This window comes from Eupeodes corollae, chromosome 1 (assembly GCF_945859685.1).
Source record: "Eupeodes corollae chromosome 1, idEupCoro1.1, whole genome shotgun sequence".
In the NCBI taxonomy this organism is placed as follows: Eukaryota; Metazoa; Arthropoda; class Insecta; order Diptera; family Syrphidae; genus Eupeodes; species Eupeodes corollae.
Genome location: NC_079147.1, coordinates 39500685 through 39524188, shown reverse-complemented (window position 1 = coordinate 39524188; position 23504 = coordinate 39500685). Strand labels below are relative to the sequence as shown.

General features: G+C 31.5%; 2 protein-coding genes across 3 annotated transcripts in view; both read right to left on the bottom strand.

Moving 5' to 3' along the window:
- The window catches only part of LOC129939088 (eukaryotic translation initiation factor 4E type 2), a 187477-nt gene that overhangs the window by 10977 nt on the left and 152996 nt on the right, over positions 1-23504 (bottom strand). The window lies entirely within an intron of this gene.
- Positions 1-23504, bottom strand: part of LOC129939087 (syntaxin-1A) — a 171134-nt gene that overhangs the window by 10239 nt on the left and 137391 nt on the right. Inside the window, exon 3 of one of the 2 annotated variants that reach the window (XM_056046956.1) lies at positions 11642-12860. The exons of the other annotated variant lie outside the window; for it this stretch is intronic. The gene's annotated coding sequence lies outside the window, so the exon portion shown is untranslated. Of the gene's footprint in view, positions 1-11641; positions 12861-23504 lie in introns of those variants that run through there. 2 annotated transcript variants of the gene reach the window in all.

The window sequence follows — 23504 nt, the reverse complement described above, 5'->3', positions numbered from 1 at the left end:
TTTATACTCCAGCTATCTCCGAGAAAATATTAACAAATTCGGAGAAATCACACCATATTTACAATGATAAATACATATATAATGTTTTATATAATATATAATTATAATAAGAATGAACTTTTTTGAATTTAAATGTTTTGGTTTTTATTTTAATAATTTATTATTTTATTACAGATCACCATTAAACGCCATTTGAACTACTTGAAGTAGTAAATCGAAAAATAAAATCTACCTAAGAATTGAGTTTTATATAAATATTTTGTTGAAAGTTTTATGTTTTTTTTTTCTTTTACTACATAAATCAGGAAGTTTTTCTTTTTTTTTAATTATTTATTTGTTATACATACTTTTACTTTCAAATGCTGCAATTATTTGAAAAGTGGCAGTTATAACAGAAACATATAACAACACACACGCTTAATTTTTGTTTTGTTTTTTTAAATTTATTTTATACACGAATAAAAACACATAGAGAAAAGATAAAAATTACATGAAGATAAATTTATTAATTTTTGTTTTTTTAATTTTTAGTTTTTAATTCAGTGAATTACACAGAGAGATAGATAATTGTATGAGAGAGAACGAGAAGAATGTATTTTATTTTTTGTTTTATTAAATATTCTATTTTTTCTTGTTAAATTTAAATTTTCTCCTCAATTCGTCGTTTCTGTTTAAATTGTGATTAATAATTTTATTTTTTTGTTTTTTGATTTCCTAGAAATAAATACATTAGTTAAATTTTAATCATCTATCTATTATACAACTTATCACTAACCCATAAAGATTTTGTTTAAAATAAATTTTGTGTGTTTTTGTTTTTTGTATATAATAATATAATGTATGCAGCTAGAAATTGCGATTTTGTTTAAATTATTATTATTCTTGGAGATATGTCATAGACCCGACAGATATAGGTTTGTCTAAAAGGTATTAGATGTAATGCTGACTTGGAAGAGAGGCTAGAGAGAAAACTCTTATTCGACTGTTTTTTTTTTTGTTAATTTTTTAATTTTTGTAATATGTTTTATTTATTTGTTGTATTATTGTATTTTTTAATTCGCTGTCAAAAAGTGTTGGACAATGTGCTGAAACACAGTATTGAAAATATTTCTTTTGGACATCAATAAATTATATTTTTTTGATATGCATTTTGCGCATTCAAGTATAGGTACTTTTTTATTTAATGTCTTTTTTAATTATTTTTAATTATTACTTTGATATAAATTTATTCTGCCAGAAGAAATATTTTTGGTTTTATTTTTGTTTTTAGTTGTGAAGTTCTTTTCTAGCACATTATCCTATTCAGACATTGATTTGTATTTAAATTCTTAATATATCTGAATATAAATATCAATTTTATTTTGTTTAAAGATTTAATTGTTTTTTGTTTTTCTTATTTTCAATCTTCAATCAAGTATGCGTGATTTTGAATTTCGTCTATTTTTATTTTTGTTTAATCACTTATAACTAAATTTTGTTATTATTATTATTTTATTTTTATTTTTGCTCAGTATTATAATTTATGTATGTATAAAAAATTTGCAAGCGTAAAGTATAATCTATGAAAAATTTTGTTAACTTACTACTTTTCCCAATAGAATATATAAATATATATGTATATATATAAATATTTTGTTTTTATTACGAATTTTTAAATGTAAGTTTGCTTTTTAATTATTTCTTTCAATTCGACATTTTCTTTTAATTTGTTCTTAATTTTTGTTGATTTGATGAAGCTTAAAGAGCGCGTAGTTTGCTTGAAAATATGATTTAAGTGAAAAATAAAAATTCAATTTTCTTCCACATTGAAAAAACTCATGAGCTCCATCTCAAAATTACTCATATTAGAGCAAAAACATTGAGTAAGTAAACAAATAAACTTGAACCCAATTTATTTGTAATTTTTATTATCATCTATACAAATATTATAAATGGCAAAGTCAGTTTGTTTGTTTGTTTGTTTGTTTGTTTGTTTGTTTGTCCGTCCATCACGTCTCAGAGGAGCAATATTATGACGTGATTTTTTGTGTGGAGGTAGTTACAAGTGGGGAGAATGTTTTGGGCTACTTTTTACTGCGGTAAAATATCTCATTCATAGCTCATTCGAGCAGATCCGTTGGTAACACTTATAATTAGATATTGAATACATTGATTTTTAAGAACTATAATCATAAGTATATCATTAGGTGCTGTCTTTTTGGTTTTTGGGCCTAACATCGTTGCATATCCTAAGGAGATGAGTGGTTAAAAACCGATGCCGAAGGCTACGTAAAGTGCAAGCGGTTACCTTGATGTCAAAAACAACATACACAGCTGGTCAAAAAAATAGGTGCGAGAATATTTTTGATATAAATTCTTGACTTGTTGCTGATTAGCGGTTGTTTTGAATGCAGGCAATGAAACGACATTTTTTTTAAAGAAATGCTAAGCAGATAAGTTATTCCAAGATTCTGTGTGATCTAGAATTTGGCCATAAAAAAAGGTGTGTTCCAAATAAAATCCAAGCTTCTTATAATATTCTTTTTTTTTTATGGTATAAACTCTTGAGGTGGTCTGTTCAAAATCATTTTATTAGCTTCAAACAATAGTTTTTTATTCATTACTGTTTGAATATGGGTCGTAAAGACCACTGATCGACAGAGGAAAGTAAATAAGTTCGTCGACTTAGAGATAAGGGCAAGACCTACAAATTTATTGCGGAGGTCCTAGGGAGATCTCAAAATTTAATAATAAATGCTCTCAAGCCTAATGGAATACGCGAAAATGGAGGCCGGCCGAAAAAAAAACATCAGCTATGTACGACTGACCGCCTCATACTATTTCAAGCTAAATCTAATCCTTTTATTTCGTCTAGGACTATAGGTGCTCAAATTGATAATAAGGTCAGTGCACGCTCGATCTGAAGAAGGCTTCAGAACTCGAATATCCCAGGAAGAATCGCCGGGAAAGTTCCATTGGAACGAAAGAGAAAGCGTACAAAAATGGCGAAATATCTTGTGGAGTGATGAAACAAAAGTAAATTTGTTTTTATCGGATTTTGGGCTCAATTTAAGGCGACCAAAACATGGGGACTACCACCCCCCTATACACCGAAAACTATTAAACACGCAGGAGGGAATATAATGGCGCGGGGCTGTTTTTTTCTGGTTCAGTGTAGGTCCTATATTCCGTTTGAATAACATCTTAACAAAATAAGGATATAGTGATATTTTGGAAGATGTCATGTTAACGTTTTCTGAGGAAAAATTGCAACAATCCTAAACATACCGCAGGTCTTGTTGTCCCATGGCCAAGTCAATCACCTGATCTCAATTCTATTGAGAACTTGTGGAATGAGCTTAATGGCTGAATCACAAACACGCTTCAGCTTCGTCTGCGTTACGGTGGGCCTGCTTCGACCCTTCTTGAATGACATTTCTATTATTTATCCCTCCAAAGATCAAACATTTTGTTTGTAGACATTTTGTACAGCTGTTGAGCTGTCAAACAAAGCAAATGTTCAGATAATTGAACTAGAGCCTCCGTTTGGAGTCACATTACGTTACATTACGTTCTTTTCCTTACGATTGTCAAACGAAACGTGATGTCGAAACTCCATTGTGATAGCATGCATTGAATTCCTATGGCTGAACTCGTAAACGTCAGGCGAAACCGAAGCTGAAGCGCGTTTGTGTTTCAGCCATAAGCGTAAGTTAGGGCGTCAATAATTCACTAATGGAAACCAATTGTGGGAAGCGGTTTAAAGAGAATGGTATTCCATACCCCAGCAAACCTGCCGAAAGTTAATAGAGTCAATGCCGTGACGACTTTAAAAAGTTTTGGATAATAATGGAGGATACTCAGGTTATTAAAGTAAGTAAAACAAAAATTGTGATAAGATACAGAAATTATTGTTAAAAACGATACAAAGTGAAAAAACCTCCAACCGTAGTTTTGGGGCTATATTATCTATAATTGTAATGTTTTTAAAGCCTTTAAGTGTTTTTATTTAATTAATATAAGAGCTTTAAAAATATCTACGTAAAATTAATATTTAACATAAAAAAGGAACACAAAATGAATTAATACAACAATTAATTATCACACCTATTTTTTTGACCAGCTGTGTACATGACTATCAATTTCTTTTTAAAATAGAGATTCTAGAACCAAAAGATTATGTCGTTTTAAAAATAATATCAAACATATAATGTGCTTACGTGAAATTGAGATGGCCTCGATTATGTAACGTTACGAGACTACGTGTCACACGAAGCATAATTAGTGCTCATATCTTAACCGGGCAAAGTTTGGGGTATCAGCTAGTATGTTATACAGGCAAGAAGATGACAAACGTAATGTCAGTAAAATTTTACTTTAGTTTATATTTTTTGTACGTAAGATTGAAAATTTCAAAATTTATATCATACAGGTACTCCACATACGCCTTAGTGAACCTTTTTCATTTACATTAAAGAGTTTTGAAATAAATATGCTTCGGTTCTTGTACGAATAAGTATTGATAAACTCCAGGTATATGTTGCTTTATAGGAAGCTATAGACCTCTATCAGGTGATAAAGGGTCTAACAAAGTTCACCAAATACATTTACGACATATTAATATGTTGTGTGCAAAGTTAGGGTACAATGGAGCTACGTTAATTCAAACCTTGGCTGGTTTTTTTGAACCAAAGGTTTAACGGACATATACATACACATTACATACGTCTTAAGATGCTTAATAAAACTAAATAAAGTCTTAACAATTATCAAAAATGTGAAGCAAATTATTTTTATAATTCACATAAATCATATTTTTCTTTAAACTTTTCATAACTTTTTCAATTTACTTCGCGATGCTTATTTTAAAAACAAAATAAATTTAATTTATTATTATTATTCCAAGGACATTATTAAAGTTAATTTATGTTGTATGTATATGAAGTTATTTTTTATTTAAAATAAAAACATCGTTCTTTAATATTTTCTTCAGTTTTTTTTTGTTGTTTTTGAAAATATCTACATTATTTTTGGTGTAGTATTAAATTTTAAAAATTTTTTCTTTGGGTTTTTGAAATTTAGTTTTAACAATTTTTTTGTTTGTTAAAAATTTGGATTAAAAGTTAAAATTTATTTCAAAATTTTAATTCTAAGTTTTTTTTTTGTTATTGCTTCTTGGATATTTTTGTTTTTTAAATATGTATTTATAATTTTGTTTTTGTTTTTTTGTTTATATGTTAAAAATAGACGAAAGAATATATATTAATTAAAATAGATATCGTCATTTAAATGCAGGGATATTAAAGTTTTGTGTTTAGAAATTGTTTTTAGCATTTCTTTCTGATTTATATTTTTTTTAAATCAACAAAAGAATAAAAATAAATTATCTTGAATTTTTTACATTCATATGAAAATTTAATTATAAATGCAACAAAAATAAATTTTAAAATAAATTAAAGCTCAAATTAAAGCCTCTTCAATCTGTTTCTAAACTTTTGATTTTACTTATTAAAGAAATTTTGGATAAAATTAAAATTTAATTAAGTTTTCTATCTACACACATACATACATATGTAATTATTAATAATAATTAAGATTTATAATAAAATTTGAAAAAATTACATTAATGGCTGGAACTGCAAGTAACCTACATTTTTGTTTGTTATAGAATATAAATAAAATATCAAAGGAACTCTAGTTTATATGTTAAATTGGCTCTAATTTAATAATTTATTAATAAAACATTCTTGGTAATTTATAAATGAAAATAATATAAAGATTTCTACTTATGAATAATAATTCGTATATTTATCTATAATTTTACTATTTTAAATAGGTTAACATTACAGAGAAACGTCGAAAATACAGCAATTTTAAATCAACTGAAGAAAAACTGTCCAGATAGCCATGTTCACAAAAAAAGTAATGCCTCAATTCACAAAAAGATGGCTCACCTTTTCGAAAGATTTGTTTATTTTACAAAACATAGTTATGCAATTTTAAGCTACCCCATAAGCCCTTTAAGATGATTAGACCCTCCCACTTAGTTTTTATTTAAAGGTTGAAATCCCAACTTTAAATTTTCAAGGTTCGAAACTTAAAATTTCTAAGGTTCTGATCATTTTGAAGTTTGGTGTCAAAATTATGGGAATCTTTTTAATTTTATCAATTTCAATCTTCGCACAATTAGGATACAAAAAATGACAACTATAGATTTTTATAGATTCAGAATCTGAACTGTCCTTTTATCAAGAAAACACATTTCAAGACCAAATAAATACGATATTGTCTCCTAAATATACAATTATCCTATTTTGGGAGTTCATTAGTAAACTGATAGTCGATAAATCATACTCTGGCTTATATTTGGTAAGTTTGAAAGACAGTCCTTAAAAGGGTTGCAATGCGTTTGTCAATAACGTGGTACAGAATCTAAAAAATCGTGTTTTTAAAACACTTATGGCTGAAACACAAACACGCTTCAGCTCCGTCTGCGTTACGTTGGGCCTGTTTCGAATAACACTTTCACTATGACATTTCTAAAATGGCACTTCTGTCATTAGCAGCTGTTATTTTTTAAAAAAATAAATCGTGTTTTTGAAAGCACTTATGGCTAAAACACAAACACGCTTCAGCTTCGTCTGCGTTACGTAGGGCCTGTTTCGAAGTTGCTTCGAATGACACTTCTAATATGACATTTTTAAAATAGCACTTCTGTCATTACCAGTTGTTATTTTTTCTCAAAATTAAAGAAAATATGAGTTTTGAAATCCAAAAAATCAAAGTTATCACGGAAATAGCTAACACAGCCCATAATTACCAATGGGAATTCCTCCAAAAGCAAATGTATTTTGTTTGTTGACTTTTTTACAGATGTTGAGCTGTCAGACAAAGCAAGTGTTCAGCAAATTTGAACTAGGACTACCGTTGGGAGTCACATTATGTAACATTACATTATTTCCTTACGATTGTCAAATGAAACGCGAGGTCGAAGCTTTATTATGATAGCATGGCATGCATTGAATTCCTAATCCTGTGGCTGAACTCGTAAACGTTAAAAAGAATCTCAATACTTGACAGTACGTCCAAAATTGAGCTCGAATAATCTATTATGTGAGTCTCAAGCCGGATTCAGGACGGCTTACTCGACCATTCATCATATATTCGTTCTAAGGAGCATTGTTGAGTCTTTTTTGGAAAAATATAACAAGGTATACGCTTTTTTGATCGAAACGCATTGATGTTCAAGTTGTTTGGATCCGGGATGTCGTTTAAGTTTGGAAGAGTTATTCAGAACTTGTACGCAGACAAGAGAGCAGCAGTATGGAATGAAAAGCAGGAATCTGAATAGTTTCAGACGCAGTCGGGAGTAAGACAAGGCTGTGCTCTCAGTCCTAGTTTGTTCGCACTGTTTTTAAATGCCATCACTGACGCATTACCAGGAGGTGTTAGATATGCTGGAGAGGTCAAGCCTTACTCTTCGCAGATGATATAGCCTTGCTGGCAAACTCACAGCAATCCTTACAGCTTATTATAAATTGACTTTCTGAATACTATAGACGATGGAGCTTGGTAGTAACCCTGAACAAGTGATGGTTACCAAGAAAGGTGGAGGAAGTTAAAGCTCAAGTGAACAACATTTTTCCGCTAAGAGGTGAACTGCTAAACATAAATTACGTTCCACACCGCGAAGATCTTCCACTGCTTTGTGATATTTGCAATATGGCTGAAAGAGAAGATATTTTTCATTTTGTCTGAAGGTCTCCAGTCCTGAGAGAAACTAGAAGAAATGTACTTGGTAGAGACTTTATATCAAAAAACGAAACTTTCGCTCTCTCTTAAATGAAGTAGATGTGTCTAAAATGGTATCCCGTCCTCCCGACTTAGACGAAGTAAAGATTGCCATATCTAAGCTGAAGCCTCATAAGGCCGCTGGAGCGGATGGCTTGAAAGCATGCACCAACTTATCTGTAAGATATGGTCGGAAGAAAGCATGCCCGATGAATGGAACCTCAGTATTGTTTGCCCGATCCTGAAAAAAGGAGACCCTCTAAACTGCCCCAACTATAGAGGAATCAGTCTACTTAACATCGCCTAAAAAATCTTCTCTGCCGTAATATGTGAACGTCTAAAGCCCACCGTCCACAACCTGATAGGTCCTTATCAATGTGGTTTTACACCAGGAAAGTCCACAGTTGATCAAATATTCACATTACGGCAGATCCTGGAAAAAACCCAAGAACACTAAATCGACACCCACCATCGATTTCAAGGCCGCATATGACGGCATCTACAGTGACGAGCAGTATAGAGCCATGTCTAGTTTTGGCATCCCTGCCAAACTCGTACGTTTGTGCAGCATGACCATAGGAAATTCATTAAAGTTAGAAACAGCTTAACAAAACCTTTCGATGTCAAAAAAGGTTTTAGACAAGGTGACTCGCTGTCATCTGATTTTTTTAACATCGTTCTTGAAAGAATAGTGCAGAGCTCACACGTCAACGCTAGAGGCGCTATCTTTCAAAAGTTTGTCCAATTACTAGCATATGCTGATGACATTGGCATAATCGGAAGAACTCAGCGTAATGTCAATGGGGCTTTTGTCAGTATTGAGGCAGAGACGGCAAAAATGGGTTTAACGGTGAATGAGGTCAAAACAACGAACATGCTGTCATCAAGAAAGGACCTACAACACCGACATCTTGGTCAAAACGTCACCATCGACAGACGTAACTTTAAGGCAGTCAAGGACTTCGTCTACCTAGGCTCCGCTGTAAACGTAGAAAACATCACCAGCGCTAAGATCAGACGCAGAATAACTCTTGCTAACCTCTGTTTTTTTGGACTAAGAAAGCAATACAAGTGGTAAAGTCCTCTCTCCAGTGTTGCTATATAAGACCCTTATCATCCCCGTCCTACTATACGGTGCAGAAGCATGGACTATGACAAAAGCGGATGAAAGCACCTTGGGTCGCTTTGAGAAAAAAGTTCTTCGTGATATCTATGGTCCCGTATGTATCGAAGGGGAGTGGAGGACAAGATGGAACGACGAGCTGTACGGGCTGTACAGCGACGTAGACTTAGCCAGAAGGGTAAAAGTCCAATGATTAAGATGGCTGGGTCACGTAGATCGCATGGAAACCAATGCTCCGGGCCGGAAAGTCTTCGAATCCACACCCACAGGACAGCGTAGTAGAAGAAGACCGCACCCAACTTGGAGCGCGAAACTGGAGACATCTAGCTATGGACCGAGCTAGATGGAGAAGTTTGTTGGGTGAGGCACTAGTTCACACAGGACTGTAGCACCACCTTAAGTAAGTTAGTGTCTAAAATGCTTATATATTGCAAAACTGCACTTATTTATAGAAGCAGAATTAGAGATGAACATTTTTAGTTAAAACAACTGCAACTTAATTAACTACAAGACTTTAAAACAGTTAAAACTTTTATCAATCAGGCAGACGGCAAAACCATGCTTTAAAGATTGTTTGAGATTGTTAATTGAGAAATTGTACAAATAATTGCAAGTAAATAAAAATCTGTCTAATCTAATCTACTAACCGGGTCAGCGAATTTGTGTATATGTCTTTCAGTACTCTTGCAACTGCACGAGTGGGATAAAAGATTCGTCCCATACAATTATTTACGTTCTCAAGTCCGGGAGGACTCATGACACTCTCTGGTAGCGTCGAATTAACAGCAAACAAGCAAGCAAACAAGCAAGCAAACAATCAAGCAAGGAAGTTAGCAAGCTAGCAAGCAAGCTAGTAAGCTAGCAGGCAAGAAAGCTAGCACACAAGCAAGCAAGCTACCAAGCAAGCGAGCAAACAAACAAGCAAGCAAACAGGCAAGCAAACAAGCAAGCAAACAAGCAAGCAAGCTAGCAAGCAAGTGAGCAAGCTAGCAAGCAAGTTAGCAAGAAAGTTAGCAAGCAAGCAAGTAAGCAAGCTAGCAAGCAAGCAAGCTAACAGGCAAGTAAGCTACCAAGCAAGCAAGCAAGCAAACAAGCAAGCAAGCAAGGAAGTAAGTACTTTAACTAGCTTTTCGCAGACAGTTTTCAGAGAATCAGGCTAAATGACTAATTGAAGAAGTTTGTTGGTTGAGTGAGACACAAATTAATATCTCAACTAAAATAAAAAAAAAATCATAATTTTCGAATAGGAACAGGATCAACAAAAATGATAATTTTCAAAACATACAAACAATATTCCTATTTTACAACATAAATAATAAATCTTTTCAATTGCTTGATTTTCTTTCAAATATGTTTGTTTTTCAGTTAAATTTGAATATTTGCTTTTTGTTTCATAATAATTAAGTATTTGTATATTTTATTAAAATTAAATAATTTTGCAACAGTATAGTAACGTTTTTTTTTTCTTTAGATACATAGAATATAGATTTTTTTGGTTTTGAAAATAAGGATTTTGTTTTGTTGTTGTTGTATTACTTGATGTATAATGTAGGCATTATGTATTTAGTTTATGTAATGTATAATAATTGTGGTGGTTTAGTTAAAATTTTTAATTTATACTTGATTTTTTTCTCCTTTTATTTATATCGTCTTATTTTGCATTCTTTAAGTGTGTATATAATATATATATATATATAATTTCATTATATAATTGAATCTTTTTTTTTTGTTTTTGTTGTATGTTATTATTATGTTAATTTTTGTTTTGTTTTATTATTTATAATAATGTTAATGTTTTTTTTTTCTTTATTTATTTTAATTGAACTTTCGATCTTAATTAATATAATAGTTAATTTATTATTTTTTTTCTACATGCATTTATGTATACATATATATATAATATATTATATACCTATATGAATGTTAATCTTTGATTCTAATAATAATAATAATAGTATAATAATAATAATAATTATGTACAGTGATTTGTTGTACAATGTGAATATATATGTATATATATATTTTGTTTAATGACTTGGTTATATTATATATACATATAAATATATATTATACCCATATAATATTAAATAACTTTTGTACTCATAGTATAATAATTATGAATAAAAATTTAATTACTATTTTTTTTTTATTAAATTTTTGTTCCTAAATTAGACCAAAAAATAAAAACACACTCAATATAAAACTTTTTTTTTTGAATTAAATATTATTTTAAAGTAGTTTAGTGAAGCAAATGTATAAATGTTTAATTTAAGATTTAAGATTTCTTAAACATTATTAAACAATGTGTCCTTAAAAAAAATTAACAATTTATGAACTAAAAACGGACACAGGTTTTAAAGTTTGTTTTATTGAAAAGGACAGAATAGACTTCGCTCGAGAGTGGAAGAAATGCGATTATGATTTAAAAGAAAAAAAAACTTAAAAAACATTTTAAAAAATAGCAACAAAAAACAAAATAAACAGCTTTAATTTGTTTATAATATTATGTACTTTATAAAATGATAGTTTAAGTTTTCTCTTAAAAGTTTTGTTTAAAATTTTTAAAGTGGACATTTTTGTGTTGTTGTTGGATCTTTATTTGGCGTTTTAAGGCTTTCTTTCTTTTATAACAATTCATTTTTTTTATATTGTTTATATATTTGAATCTACGATTGAATGTAGTTCAATAGTTTTTCGTTTTTATTTTTCAAGTCCATGAAAAGTTTTTTCTTCTTTTTTTTGTTTAAGTTTATAATAATTTTTATACAGTACTAACAGTGCGGAGTTTTTTTTTGTTTTATTTAGTTTTTTGTTTAATATTTTGTGCTCCTAAAAACATAAACAATTTGTTTTAAAATTTAAATTTCTAATTATTTTTTTTTTAATAATTTTATTTCATTTTAATAATCGCTCTATTCACTCACTAAGTGTAACCGCATTTAATATGATTTGTTTTGTTCATTAAATTGAATAACATTTATATATGTAAAAAATATACAAATTTTAACAAGAATAAGAATGTTGCTAAAAATTATAAATAAATATGGAAACAATATCAATTGAAAACGAAACAAAAAAAGAAACGATTTTCAAAATTTTTCATTATTGTTGCCAAAAAAGTTATTGAATATTATATATATTTATCTTCAACCGTAATTTTCTTTAATTTTTATAAATTTATTAATTTATTTGTTTATTAAAAACAAAAAAGATGTTCTGTTGCATAGGAACGCGCCTTGGTTGCCAATATGTATGTTTTTTTTCTTTCTACTATTTATTTATTAAAATTTTAAATTTTGCTTTTTATGTATAGCCGTTTTACAACAATTATATTTTCTATTAATTAAAAAAATATGAAAATAATAAACAAAAAAGAAATATTTAGTTAAGAAATTGTATTTATGTTTTGTAATTTTTTTTTGTTTTTTGTTGGTTTAATTTATTTTTTACTTTTGGTTTTAATTTTTTTTTATTTTCCTTTTGTTTGTATTTAAATTTAACATCACATTATAATTACTAATAATAATATTAATAATAAATATTAAGATATTAATGTATATATATATATATTATGTATATGTATATGAATCTATTTTATATACAAAAATTGATCACAACGTCGCACCGGACTAAATCATACTTAATTAACAATAAATAGTTTAAGAAATAAAATTAACATTTTTTTAATTTTTTTGTTTAAATTTAAATATAACACTGTTTTTATTTTTTAGTTTTGTTCTATTTTTTTTGTTTGGTTTTAAGTATTGTAGGCAATTTATTATAATAATAATAATAATTGTATAATTTGTGTTGTTTATTGTTTATTTCCATTGCGTGTTATCCTATCCTGGGTTACTGGGTGTGTTTTGAGAGGAGGAGGAAGAAAATAGTCGATTAACTTTTTGATAGTAGCAGTAGCGGACTTAATATTTTTTTCTTTTTACTGGCGCTGCTTATTTAAAACAACCTAAAATAGAAAATTTTAAATAGTAATTTATTGTTTTTTTGGGAAAATAATAAATGGATGCCCTTTGAATCGATGTGCAAATCGCGGTAACATACCTGGGATCTATCTCACTTAAATGTATTATGTTTTATTTTCGATGTCACTTCTAATAACTTTATAAAGATGGACAAAGTGCAAGTGCTGACGGAGATTTTAAATGTTTTTCCATTGGTTAAATAAATTGATTTTTGTTTGATTTGAATCTGCCAAAACGACAAATATTTTCAGAATAATTTTTTATTCCAATGGGGTTTTACATGGGAAATTTAAATTTCCTTTAAAGATTGATTTTTTCGTGGCGTATGGAACATGATTGGTTATTTGTCATTGTATTAGAGTAAACCTTTCGTGTTAAAGATTGCGTAGAGCTGTCAAGTTTGCAGATTGTATCAGTATTAGATAGATAGATAGAGATAGATAGATAGATACATTCTTTATTTTAAAAAGAGATTCCTATGGGGTCTGCCTGAACTGACATTTCATAAGTGATAAAAAAATATATAAATTAAAAAACAAAATGTAAAATTATTTAAATAAAAATATTAGAAAAATTCGAACAATTTTTACGTGATTTGAAACACAAAATTTCAATTTATAAAAATAATACAATTTTTTGAATAGTAGGCTTTAAGGACCTTGCACATGAGAGCGAACAACGAATAAACAAATGGACGAACAAACGTGATTTTACACATTTTAAAAAGTCAATTTCAAATAAAAACACATTTTAATTATAAGAAAACAATTCAAACTATGTTAGGATAATAAAATTTGCATTTTGTTCTCTATAATAAGAGAATTTTGTAAAAACAATTTGGTAGTAACGAATTGCAGTGTGTTTTGCTACGAACTGTCAATCTCTTTTCGCGTTCCACATACAATCCACACTGCAACGAATAAATTGTTCGCGCTCAACTTAACCTCAAAATTATATCTCTCTTATTTTGTTTGTTGAAAAGGTTAATTATAAATTGACAGTTCGTCGCTGTCTAGAAACAAAGCTCATGTGAAAGAAAAGTCAAAATATGCGATGATCCACAGTTCACAATTCGTAGCTCATGTGCGCGATGCTTTACTCAAAGTAAAGTATTGACACAGATCACATAGCTGCGGCAAATCACTTCGGTGTGGTGTAAAGTTTAAGTTTAAGATTTCGACTCTGGCTCTAAAAATAATACTTATCTGAGCAACTGAGTAATCATTTCTGAAGTAGTTCATGTCTGAATTCAATTGATGATTTAAGGTCATATAAACGTTTCTAGATGTTGGGGAAATTGCACTAAAAAGATTTGCTACATACAAATTTTGGTCAAACTTATCAATAACACCTGCGAAATGCGCTTGCCAGTCGTTAACATTGGTTTCCGAAAGATTCTGTTGGTATTGCGAGTTGGTTCCAGTCTTTAAACGGAGATGCATTCAATTGCAGCAATTTTTTCAAAATTATTTTGTGAAGGCACAGTTCACTTCTTTTCATCATCTGAACAATAAAATCCCCATTAGCCTTTAATTTTTGTATATAAATAAGGGTGATGCCTGACTCTACGTAAATGGCGTAATATAGAGTTGAGTTAGGCAAATGAAACAAGCTCTTAAAGAAGTGCCTTTGTAGGCTCTCGAAAGCATCTAGGTTCAAATAACCGAAAAGTTGTGCACCTTAGCACAAACATGAATTTATTGTTGCATTAAAGACTTTATATTTAGATAAAAGATCAATATTGGAGTTGGAGAAGAACTTAGGCCACATCAAATTTAGTGCCAAATTGACTTCTTTATTTTTTATTTAAGCATGTTTAGCGAAATCTAAATTTTGGGTAAGAAGAACACCCAAGTATTTAAATTAATGGACTATTTTGATAACGTTCTTCCACTTGTTTTCCTTCCTTCAAAAATTATAATTTTTGTTTTTTGTACATTTATTTGCAGACCCCAGGTCTCACAAAATAAGCAAAGTTGGTTAATTTGCATCTGTAGGGAAACTGGATTGTCGGCAAACATCGTAGTGGATGCGCACACACCTTAAATAAGCATTCATACTTAAAGCTCAACGTTTAAATGTTATCTAGCAAAATCTAAAGCTCAAATCTAAGAAAACGATATAGAAACACGAAATGCAGACATCTTGCATTTCCGCTTTTCTCTCGTCCATTTTTGATCGTGCTTTTCACCCGAGTAGGTGCTAGGAATATAGCAACAAGAGACTGTCCATTTGTGATGGAGCGACAAATAACTCCTACCTAAATTAAGTTGTAAAATAAAGTTTTGTATATTTATAAGAGTAAAAAGTTTGTTCTTTTTTTTGCAATTCCGAGAGTTGCATTCGAGGAACCACAACATAACCAAATCGTCGGCATATATCAGTATTAGTGCAAAGAATGGTAAATTTGCCAAAAATCCAGATCTGCAGATTTGATCATCATGGAATTAGAGGACTACATGCATCAGAGTTTATACTATACAAAGCCACACAAGTAGTAAATAGTAATATCAGATCCTGTAATTTATCCAGGAAGAAGTTTAATCTCTTTCTTTTAGCAAATTACAGTGATCCAGGCCAGTGTGCTGTGAAACTAGAAAGAAAGGGACTCCCACTACTGATCCTGACATCGTGCTATATGCCGCATGACGGACCATAATGGCCTCCCGCTAACATCACAAGCCAGCTTGTAGAACTAGCAAAGAAGCTGATTGGGAAAATTACAAGACCAGTTAACGTATTTTTAAGGTCGAAACACAAAGTGCAAAACGTAGCTCATGGATGGCCTTCTGCGACGAAATAGAAAGTACAAATGTATTAGTAAGGCTCAGGAATATTCTGACCAAAGATTCAGGCACTCTAGGATCTCTAAAAAAACCTACAGGCAGCTGGACTGAATCCGGCGGCTTGAGCTCCTTGCGTAGCTGATATCCTCAGTCCAGAAACAGAGTCTCATACAGAAACAATAGTACCATCGGATATTATAACGGAAGAATAGATAAAATAGGCCATTCACTCCTTTTCCCCTTCAGAAGAGCATAAACCTTATTATCTCACACCTAGCTAGCATTTTCAATAATAGCCTTAAATGGGGGTATGTTTCCTTATGGTGGCGTGAAGTAAAGAGTGGTTTCATCCCTAAGGCTGGTAAACCTAACGATATGGAGGCCAAAAACTATAGACCCGGATTGTATATCGGAATTTCAACATGCCTACATTAAAGGAAAAAGTGTCATAGAAAAAAAGTAGAAGAAAATTCATAGAAAAATCACTGAATTAGAAGGTATAACCCCTTGCAACATTTTTGGATATTGAGGGAGCCTTCAATAACGTGAAGAACGAAACAGTGAAGCAAGCCTTGGAAGACCACAAAGTCGAAAAGGCAATAACACAAATTAACTCAGACCTAGCGGAAGAAAGGGTGAGAGTAACCACATCCAGGGGCACCCCTCAGGGTGGAGTTCTCTTACCGCTACTTTGGGTTCTTGTCATGAACGACATACTCTCTAAATTGAAATCAAGTGGAGTAAGGTTAAAAGCCTACGCTGATTATCTTGCATTACTAGCGACTGGCAAGTCCCTACCCACTATCAGTGAACAAACCGAATACGCCCTCTCGATGGTAAGAAAATGGACTAGGAACTGTGGGCTGACAGTCAATGTCGGTGTGATAGATAAGAAACTAAACTGGGGCCTGAACACCAAAGATAAATTCAAAAAGTCATCCATTGCCTTTTACTCCTGCAATAGACTTTTCGGGAAAACCTGGGGATCAAACCCTAAAATTATCAGATGGATGTGTTCGGCAATAATTAGACTAATACTAACCTATGATAATTTGGTATGGTGGAAAGCTTTAGAAAAGAACACGAACCTGAAAACTTTGACAAACATTCAAAGACCTGCGTGCACTGGCATTACGGGAGCAATGAGATCCACTCCAACTGCGGGACTGGAAGTTATGCTCAATCAAATTCCCATAGATCTCCTTGTTCAAGAATCTGCAGCCAAAAGTGCCCTAGGACTTAGTCAAGCTAAAGTCTGGATAAACAGTTCTATAGGACATACCCAGATCCTTCATAAAGTTATGGGTCATAATATTACAACAAACTATAAAATACTCGAACTTGATTTTCATAAACCATTCCAGGCTGCCAACCCAAGCAGAGAGGAATGGGTAGATAATATACCATACTCCAATGAGTCGTCAATAGCTATCTATACTGATTGCTCTACAATGGACACTGGTGTAGGCGCAGACTTCTATTCTGAAGCTCTCAGGTTAACCGCATCGCTTAGGCTTCCAAACTACAGTAGCGTCTTCCAAGCGGATGTCCTGGCAGTGACAACAGCTGCTAAAAAGGTATCAATGATGGCGATACCACGAAGGTGCATGAAGAGACTTTCTGTGTCAATGTACCGCACTCTCAAATCAAAGGAAGAAACTGCTTGGCAACTATTTCTTGGGGGATTTTGAAGAACTCTCTAGTACGCCAGGTACGAAAATTCGGAACTTCGTTAAAGCCTCTAAATGGCTTGACTAACTGAACACATAGGTTTTTCTTATTAGCTTGAGTAGCTATACTCACGGTTATTACAATGGATCTGTATTGATCTAAGTGTGACGGTAAATACATCGACTGTCAGCCGCTCAACCTAACCTAAACTATCATCATGGAAATCAAAAACAAAGAAGATTTGTATTTTGACGGATCTAGATCAAGAAAAAAATTGATTTATTTTACTAATGAAAAATCCCATAAATCAATACAGATTTAAAATGTTTTCCCATTTGTTCAATAAATTGATTCAGGTTTGACTTCAATTTGTCAAAACGTCGACTTTAATTTGGGAGGAAGTTCTAATTTGGATGTGATTTTGCTGTCAGAGGTACATTAAGGCAAAGCGTTTAAAGCTTTCGGGGAGTAAGCGAAAGAGTGACGACAATTCGCATTAAGGCCAAATTGCACCACCTGAGCCTTATCAGCACGTTTACCCCGACGGAAGAAGGATGACAATACCAAAGAAGAATTTTACGAGCTCCTCGCCAAAACATGTGAGCAATGTCCCAAAAAAGACGTTAAAATTCTCCTCGGAGATTTTAGTGCCAAAATTGGTAAAGAAGGCATCTTTGGTAGGTCAATCGGAAGACATAGCCTACCCGACATCACATCTAGAAACGGACTCAGGCTTATCGACTTCCTAGCCGAGAAAAACATGTTGTTGTGTAGCACCAGATTCCCTCGACCTGATATCCACAAAGGTACTTGGCAGTAACCCGATTATCGATCATGCAACCAAATCGATAATGCTGCTATTGGCGGAAGACACTCCTGTAGCATACTTGGTGTTCGTACGTACAGATCAGCTAACATAGATTCCGAGCACTACCTAATTGCTGCTAAACTGTGCGTACGAATATACATGGAAGCTCTTAGGCGAACAACAACCTCGAGGAGATGATTCAACGTTGGAAAACTGCATCAGGAGGATACCTCCAATGCCTTTGCCGACCGAGTATCCCTAGAGCTTGCGAGAAACCCTACAACGGAGGAGATGTGTCCAGAGACCCACTGGCAGCTTTGCAAACAATCCACCAAGGAACCCCTGGTTTGCATCTGAATGTGCTCAGGTAAACAAAGCAAAAACGGGGGCATACATATTGTGGCAGCAAAGGAGGACACGATCTTCCCGCCAGCTCTACGTCGACAAGAGAAGGGATAAGAAGGGCCATGTTTAATTTTGGTATCGATACCAAACTGATACGACTAATCAGGATGACGTTTGAAAATGCTCGTTTCTGCATGAAAATTGCAAAAGACTCGACCGAAACCTTTGAAGCTGCAATACAAGTGGCACCATCATTCAAAAATCCACATAATATCTTGGATATGCCGATGGCATTGACATTATGGGAAGAACCAAACGAGTAGTGACGGGTGCCTTTTCTAATATCGAGTCTGAGGAGAAGAAAATGGGTCTTGACATTAACGAGGACAAAACGAAGTATTCACACCGTAGATTTGGTCAAAATGTGACGATTGACAGGTACAACTTTGAGCTGGTAAACAAAAACTGCGGAGATGATTTAATCAGGAGTTATACGAGCTGTACTGCTACTTGCCACTGCTCAAAAAACTGCGTGTACAAAGCTTAAGATGGCTATAGAATGTCGAGCTATACATCGAAGCTCCAGCCCGTAAGGTGTTCAACGCCAATCATGAGATAACAAGAAGCAGAAGCAGGCCTCATCTACGGTGGAGTGATCAAGTTGAGGCCAACGCACATCAACTTGGTATTTTAAGTGGGAGGCAGCACGCTAGAGATCGAGTAAGCTGGCGAAAGTTATTACTTGAGGTCCAGGAGCACAATGCGCTGTAGCGCAAACTAAAGTAACTTTCCGTTTCCAGTCAATATTCCAATAAAGTTACCATGGAACTCAATTTTTTGACATCCGTCCAATCAGATACTTGAAACTTTCCCTATTTCCAAGTCCCTTATGTCGTTTGAATCTGCTTAATTTCAATTGTAAAACTTTCTACAAAAGCCATGGAATAAAAAAAAACACCCTATAAAAAAACGGTTTGTTGAAAATTCGTTACCGACTCAGATGAATTACATTCACAATTTCATTAAGTATTTACTACTTTTCATATAAGTATTAAAGATGCTGTAACGTTTGGCAACCTTTTTACCTTTTTAATTTATTTTTCGATGATTTTAGTTGTCAGTGGCTGTCAGTTTTATACTGTTGTCCTTCTTTTACATATACATTGTCTGCGTTCAGTTTCAGACAGATAGGGTGTTAGGACACCTTTTTGTCAGTGTTTTACGTGTAAAAGAACATCTGAGATGTCAAAAAAGGAATTTAAAATTATTCATGAATTTCTGGTACATGAAGGTAACTGACTGAACAGCTGATCAAACATATGGTTGAATTTGAAGGAGTCTGAAAATTGATTTCAATTTGTAAGTTTTTTAGTAAGAATTCAGTGAATTGAAAACTTTTCTTTACAATTATTTTGTTTTTTTGAAATCTGATGTTTTTCTGCTAATTTGTGAACAGCTAAAAGATGTTTTATTTTGTGCTAGCTATTTCAATAAAAGTATTCAACTCGTTCAATAAGGTATCTAAAAATTCAATTCTTGAACGCAGCCATTATAAAGAAAAGCTTGGCATGAATGTTTTGTTCAACGACTTTTGACAATGACAGTTTGGCCATTGATATAAGGGTGCGATCACAGTGAAATTTTAAAAGAAATCTCAAGTCTCAAATGAAGATCGAATTAAAGTTAATACAATAAGATTTAATTTCTATGCTTTTTGAAAAAGTGGTAAAAATCAAAAGGTTAAGTATTCTAGCGTTTAACTGAGAAAATTCAAATTGAACATTAAATGGAATTGACAAGAAAAATCCCATTTAAAATTAAAACCTTAACAAACCAAACAATTTTATTAAATAAACAAATGAGTTTTATATTAATTGACCCTTCAATAGCTCCGAAGTGGTACTTAAAATATATAATTCTGTGCTGTAGATAGTATTTTTTTTTCTAAAAATAGTTCTCGCCGTAAGGTAAAATGCAAATTAATTTTTCCACCCTTAACTGTCAATGGCAATAATATCTCCTAAGAAAAAAATAAATTAAAACAAAGCATGCAAAATAAAAGTTGGATCAACAAGATTTTTTATTTTTCTGTCAAAATAAAAAAAAAAGAATCTGAGAACGTACATTTTTGTATACATCAAAAAAATACTAAAAAAAATGAGCATCCTTAAAAAGATATCTACCTATGCACACAATAACAACAACAACAAAAAAAGTTATAAAAATACAAAAAGATAAAAACTTTGTCGTCTTTTGTTGTCGTTTCTAGAATTCATTATTTTCTCTATCTATATTATATTATGTATATTTTCCTTGACTCTGAATGCAATTTTCTTGGAAAATTTTTGTGTTTTACATTTCGTGTGCTGAATGAAAATGTATTTTATATTTTTTCGAATCTGCCCTCAATTCAATTCTGTCATTTTTTACATGACTATACTAATGTATATATTGCACCTAATTGAGTTTACATAGAGATTAGGGATTTAAGTCTATCAAGGTACATGTCTATCCGCTATCGTTGAATATTTCTTTTTTGAATTAAATCGACAAAACGAATTAAATTAACGGCTTTATATGCAATACAACAAAAAAGAAACATTATAAATGCAAGAACAAGTTGTATTACTTGACATTAAATTGGTAGATAAGTAGAATTACAGTAAAAAGACTCGTCCAAGAAACCAATTCTGTCAAATCAAATGTCAATTTTTCCATTATTGACAACCAATTTAAAAATTATGAAAATCAAAGTCGTTCAGCTGACATATCGAACCCGTCATGTTCTAAACGCATCCATTTTCAGCTTTAGGGTCCGTTCATATTAAAGGACTGTTAACATAAGAGTGACCAACGAATGAATGAATATTTGTCCATTATCTTTCACATTCGTTAATATATTTGCATAACAAAGACTAGAATAAAAACTTTCGGGCGAACATTTCAAACGTTGAAGTGTGGATCGTTTTTAAAAAGTGAATTGAGTTTAACATTTCGTAACAAGCAGATTGAAATGAAACTTTAACCTTAAGAACTACTCAAACTATCTACCTTTTTGTTTACAATGTTTACCAAATTTAGGTTTATGAATTGTTTAAAATCACAGTTATTAATTCATTCATCGATTGTTGGTTGCTCTCATGTGAATAGTTCTTAAATATTCCGATGACCGCATTCAGCTAAAAGCAATAAAAACTTGCAAGGTTAAGTGAAAATTAAAAAAGATATTAAATTTGACGTTTCTACAGTTTCACTGAATAAAATATAAAATTTTAGAGTCTAAAGATTAAATGTTTCTATTTAAGACTAGACAATGCAGTTCAACGGCTTTCATCACAGTTACCAAATTGAACTATCAACTATGGGAGAATTTACTGTATAGAACTATTTGATATAAAAAGGAAGTCCTAGAACACAGATAATGAAAAGGAAGCTCCATAATATTATAAAACACCTGACACTCTACAGAGAAAGAATAATAATAAAAAAGTGACTCAACGTATAAATTTGATGTGAATGGAAACAAAAATAAAAAGGAAATAAGAAGTAAGAAAGTTGGAAAGAAACAACACTATAGATAATATCATGACTATAGTAAGAGCTGGTTTACGTTGGAGATTATTTATTTTATTTAAAGTGTGATAAATTATTCATTTTTCGTTGTGCTTTATGATGAAATGATTCTATAAAAAGGAAGCTAAAAGAGAGATGTTTTTTAAATTTAAATTTATACATTCGAAACGGAAAATGGAAATATGTGTATGGATTTTCATTTTCAGGGTTTCAATTTATGATCGATAAAAAATAGAGGACATTATTCTTTGCCAACTACAACTACAAAACCTTAAAGTACTTTAAAATCATTTCCACAGCAATTAAAAAAATGTTCCATTTCTTTAGGGCAATTGTCACAATTTAAAAATTTAAAGTATAAAAAAAAGTATTTCTTTTTCTTTCTTTAGACAAAAGTTACAATCTAAACGTACCCTTAGGTGATTATAAATTGGCATCATTCAGCACTATACTCGTATATAACTTATTCAAGTTATATCTGTTGAAATGCATCGGCATTAAAATAATAATCCCTTAATTACGATGACCCTATTATTAACATCAGTTGAGTTGCCAATAAATTATAACTTTGTTATAATTGACGTAATTACTAGTACTTTTTCTTTTTGTGGAGAAATGAGTTTTAATGTTCATTAGTTTTCTTAATTTAATCATATTATACAAACGAATCCAAGAAACTAATCAAATTAAATCGAAGGACATACGAAATAGAATTTTTAAATCAAAGGAAATCGATGTTTTATATATTCATTCGCATATAAGTTTAAATAAATGTTTGAAAGTGGTTAAAATTGACATAAAATGACATTTAATGCATCAAATCATGACAGTTCATCAAAATATGATTTGACTTTTAATAGAAGAACATATTTGTGATCAGTTCTAATACTTGACACTTGAGGGATTAAGGCTATGTTCATACTGATTTTTTTTTTAATTTAAGGGAAAAAGATTTGAAATATTTCTTGTTTTTTTTGTTTAGTGCAAGTTTGATCAATAATAAATCAATTTATTTTTGAAGATATAACGCAAAAAATAGAAAACACTTGACAGATTGAAACTAAAAATTAATTGATCTCCTTTTGCGGTAGAAATCCACATGCAAAAATTTCCAAGAAATGGAATTAAGAAAATCTCTAACAACTTTTTTGATGTGAAACACCAATGAAATGTCAAACACAGAAAAGTCAAAATGAAGTATGTAACTATCAATTTTGGCCGTTCTAAACAAATAAAACAAGCTATAAACCACACGTCTTTAAAGTTCACAAGATAAACCTCATTCTCAAAAATTACGAAGAGTAAATATGAAACCGGCCTCGTTTTTGTACCTTGTTAATTTTAACTTACCGAATAGTGTCTGTGGCTGTAAATATAAGCCTTCCACTTTTACTTGCTTTGTAAAACGATAACAATGTTAGATTTTTTAACAGCAGAAATGTTAA